General features: G+C 28.2%; 1 long non-coding RNA gene across 1 annotated transcript; it reads right to left on the reverse strand.

Annotated features, from left to right (window-relative positions):
* Positions 1-3,805: 3,805 nt before the first annotated feature.
* Positions 3,806-4,773, reverse strand: LOC114195848. The gene is made up of 3 exons (XR_003606587.1): positions 4,694-4,773; positions 4,122-4,331; positions 3,806-4,027 (listed from the first exon to the last, which is right to left on the reverse strand). It is a non-coding gene; the product is annotated as an uncharacterized LOC114195848 (long non-coding RNA).
* Between the last annotated feature and the right edge of the window lie 251 nt (positions 4,774-5,024).

The following is a 5,024-nucleotide window of genomic DNA, read 5'->3' on the forward strand; positions in this document are numbered from 1 at the left end:
AGTTTTTTTTTCTTTTTCTAGTAAAATACATGAAATGAAAATAACAATCTATATAAATCACAGTTAAGTATGCACTAAAAAAAATATAAAATGTTGTGGAACGAGATTATATCAAATTTGGTTGAACTTAATCTTTACAAATTATCCAAAGTTAAGAAAAAAAATTTCGTAACTATTCAAATGAAAAATTCACTGAAGAGAAAGTAGAATTACCAACAAGAAAAATTTGTCAGCAATAACGAAATTCTTTAATCAAAGCAAAACTTTCGAAGAGAAAACGATAATAAAAAATTCGTTGATTAAATCTTTTGTCCATAAATTCTATCAATCAATGGATAATAATAAATTATCGGTAATAACTTACAATTAAAATTTATTCATAATTATTTTGTCGATAATTATCACAACCAAAACCTATCCGTAATATTACAAATAAATTTTGTTACTAATCATTATTTGTTGGTAACTATTTTAATTTAATCTTTATTTTTAATGGAAAAATTAAAAAAAAATCAATTATCAACAATCTTTTAGGAACAAAATTTATTGATAATTTTTATTATAAAATGGTCAAATATTAAACATGAAGACTTTAATGTTCATTTCACCGACAAATTTCATTATAAAATGGTCAAAAAATAAAGATGAAAACTTCGACAACTATTTTACCAATGAAACTATTTTTTTTTTATCAATAATAACAAATATATTAATAGGAATAATAGGTTACCCCAATCCATATAAAAAATTAATCTAAACTAATCTAAACTATTAAAATATCTGATTATCGATAAATTTCCTCTGATAGATTTATTACTTATTTATAAGTTATAAAAATTTTAAATTACCAATAAATTTTATCAAATATCTATTACTAATGAAAATATTTGTATGTAATAAAAATTCTAATTTAACCACGAATTTTTCTGAAGACATATCAATTACCGATTTCAATATCATGAATAGAAAAAAAAAATCTAAAATTCATCATTCAAATTTCTGTCGGTATTTAGTAATTATGAAATATCTTGAATAATCCGTTCGAAACAATATATTAACATATTTTATTTATAATATAATAAAAAGAAATACAATCTTAATGGGAAAAGTTTTAATTTTAATCAGTCTTGATTGAATTCCATTATAACGATTACACTGACTGGGAATATAAAAGGTATTCAATGTAAACAAAAAAAATATAAATTACAATTAATGGTTTGGTTGGAGAATCTTCAATAGTATCTTTCAAAATAAATTGTGAGTTGAAATAAATGATGATTTAATTTGAAGTCTTTAATTTAATTGTTGCACTATATTTGCAGTACGATTGTCCTAATCTATATCCTATATAACAGCGGAAACAATATTCGAAAGAGATCCCACTGACTGCACCAATCTTTACATTAAAGTCACTTTAAAATCTAATTAAGTAAGATAAATTCACTAAAAAAATAACGAATTATCTCACTTCATCTAACTTTAGTTAATTAATATTAGTTCTCATAATTTAATCCCCCACACTAAGATAAATTTAGTCTTAGTCATATATAGGATGATTTGGAGCACTCGTAAGCAGAATTTTGAAGGTTGGCGAACAAAAGAGCGAACAAGAAGAAGATACATCAGTTACAGTAATAAGACATTTTATCCCGATGGAACAAGATCCAACATAGTACCGCAATTTTTGCATTAACATCACACATAACCTAAAACATGTCTTACTACGTCAAACATACACCAATCAACATAATATCTTTCTTAAATTACAACAATGTCGTCATCCATCTATTGCGTCAGATCTTCAAACAATGTACGGTGACATAATTAATACCTCTATTTTGCACTATTATGATAAAGTTTCTATAAATAACGGTATTTTTATTAATTCATGCAAATACGATTTATTAAATTTAAATCTTATAAAATTTTCTTGGTTATTTTAATCATTAATTATAAAGAGAAACGATCTCTGTTTTTTTAGCATCTAAAACCATGTCATACGTCTAATAAACTGTGTCAACGTGACATATCATGAAATGTGATGTTTTTACATCCATATTAAATGTAAATGCGAATTGAAGTCATCTAAAATAATATTAAAATTAATAATAGATAAAATAAATTGAATTTTTAAAAAGAATACAGCTAAATTTATAATATACCTATTTTCTTTCTCTTCTATGTCTTTATACATTAGTATTTTTCTTAAAAAAAAAATTACAACTGAGCTTATCTTTATTTTCTTTGTTTGGTATGTATTTGTATACTTGTATTCTTTTAAAGCGCAAAAATATGAAGCAACAACATGTTAGTGAATAGAACAGTGTTAAGTAAAGTTTTCTTTACCTTAGTTGTGCGAGTGAAAACTTGGTGATTATGGGAAGACTCTAGAATTAGTTAAAGTCTCCTATGCAAATATTAGTCATAGAAAAGTCCACAAACATTTCATACTAATAGTATAAATATTTCACAAATGAAGGCCTTTTTTTTGACTCCGTTGTTCTGAGGCAAGGCGTGTGACAAGCGCGGATGAAATTAATTATAATATATCGATTAACGTTGTTACGTTCTGAGAAAATGGAGGGAAAATACAACTCAACGCCTCGTTTCAAATCTTTGACTGCTTCTTCATTCAACATGCAAGCTGGCTGTCCCAAAAACCTTAACTTTCTTCTTCCCTAAGTTACCTTAATAACCGACCAAGCTGTTTTTTCAAACGCAAATGTTACGGTGGATCACCATCATTTGCTTCGAAACACCATGCACCATCAATTCTTCATAACTCAATAACCTAATGCTTTTGGTGTTATTGCTCGCACATATATTCAATCCAGAATCTTATATTTATTCCTTCGATAAAGAATTTTGTTACATTTCGTACTAAGAACAAGAATAATCATGTCTTTATACAGCAAGAAAAAATGGAAATGAAGGCATAGATTTTAGAAGCATTTACACAATAAATAAACAAACAAATAAATTAGGGTAAACTAGGAAATAAAAGTCTCCCATGTGGTGTTCCCTCTCAATTCTTCTTCGCATTTTTGTTTGAAAACACTTTCTGAATAGTTGGCAATGGAGTTCCTGAGGACGTAGGTTTGGGGTTATTGGTCGGAGGAGGAGGTCGTGTGTAATACACAAGATGACTTTGAATCATGCTCTTAGTACTCATGCTGCCTTACGTAGATGCTTCAACCTTCGAACAACGTGTAGAACCTTAAAAATGAACTCTTGAAGTTGTTTTAAGAAACAATGTTTGGTTTTGTTTATTGAATTTTGATGAATTATATGGACGTATTTATAGGTTTGTATTGATGAGAATGAACTCATAGTTGCTTCGGCTGCAAGCTTCTTTCCGCGGTTTCATTGCAAACGTGGCAAGCTTCCACCTATTTTTCAATTGTCAAACCACTTAAGTCACATGTCGGTTTGCGCGCTGTTTGCTTTCACACCATTTTTCATATCAAATGCAATTTCTAGCTTCTTCGCCTACTTATTCCTCCGAAATTTTCTTACATAACTAAACTTATTTGATGTAAATTTTGCATGTGAATTAAATTAATTTCACAATTAACTGGCACTAATTAATTACTATAATTTAATCATCAAAATTAGTGTAATTAGCTGGGGAATAATTCTCCCATGAGATATATGTTTCCTCTTAACTCTTCTTCTCATTTCTTCTTTGAAATCACTTTCTAGTACTTGCCAATGAAATTATGTTGTTCCCATTAAGAACAAAACTGAATTAACCCACATCTCATTATTAACTTGAATTTGATTATAACATGCTACTTTGTTGGTAAACCAATACTTTGAGAAAAGAAATAAAAAATAAACGTACATGTGAATCCCAAATTATAATAACTTATTAACAAGAATAATATAGACTTATTGTTTTGTTCAATTTAGACTGCAAACTATAGACTCTAAACAAGTTGGAAACAACAAAGTTGGATGTTACAGTAATAGTAGAATTTGTTGCTGCATATATATTTTCCTTCCACTTAAGTAGTTGCGAGTAAACCTGCAAAAACAATTAAAAAGGATAAAATATAAGTGATGTAAATGCAAAGGAAGAGGTGCTACATAGAAATTAAGAAAAAATGGTGAAATGTTACCTGTTTGTGATTATTGTTTAATTTCGACCATTGCTTCTAGAACCTTTTTTTCCTTCAGAGCGTTTCTTTTCGCCCACAGGATCTCCAGTGGATTCATGTGATTTCTCTGTGCCTTTGCTAGAACCCTTTTGGTTCTCTGTGCCTTTGCTAGAACCCTCTTGGTTCGAAGATTTTCCATTACTCAAATATTTGCCTGGGCTTTCATACTCCCTTGTATCATTTCCAGAATAGTGTCAAAGTTTGAAGGAAAAACACAGAGCTAACTAAAATTATGAATATTTAATAACAACAATTTTTTTGATTCCTATTAAGTCTTTAGTGGTATTATTCAAATATGGAACTTTCTGTTAGTTACTCCTAAGATTGGATAACAAAGTTGAAATGAGAACACATATACGAGATATGTAATATTAATATAAAACTATATATATCACTATTCTTACTATTATTATAAAGAAGCTAAATATGGGCTTTAATTAAAATATTTTTTTATTCTCCTCAGTAAGTTGAAATTATGAATGTTTAATGAAAACAAAAACTGAAGATGATGAACTCATCTATGTAACTCTCACCTGTTGGCATCGCGATCAGTTTTTGGATTCATTCTTAATGAACAATATGAATACAAATTCTGTTCTGTGTTGTTTTGAATGTGATTCTTGTTGTGACTCCAATCTACTTCATTTATATACACAACTCATATTGCACATAGGAATGTCCTTTGTAACTCAGAGTAAATTAAGGCTCTTTTGCAGAACTGGATTTTCATAATCACACGAAACAGAGTATTCCAACTTTGAAAATTTGAATTCCTGAGTTTAAGTCTTGATAATTTTAATTGAGGTGAAATTTCTGATGTTCTCATACATACATGAATTAAAAAAAGAAGAAGAAAACATTCTC

The sequence above is a fragment of the Vigna unguiculata genome, chromosome 9 (genome assembly GCF_004118075.2).
Source record: "Vigna unguiculata cultivar IT97K-499-35 chromosome 9, ASM411807v1, whole genome shotgun sequence".
Taxonomy (NCBI): Eukaryota; Viridiplantae; Streptophyta; class Magnoliopsida; order Fabales; family Fabaceae; genus Vigna; species Vigna unguiculata.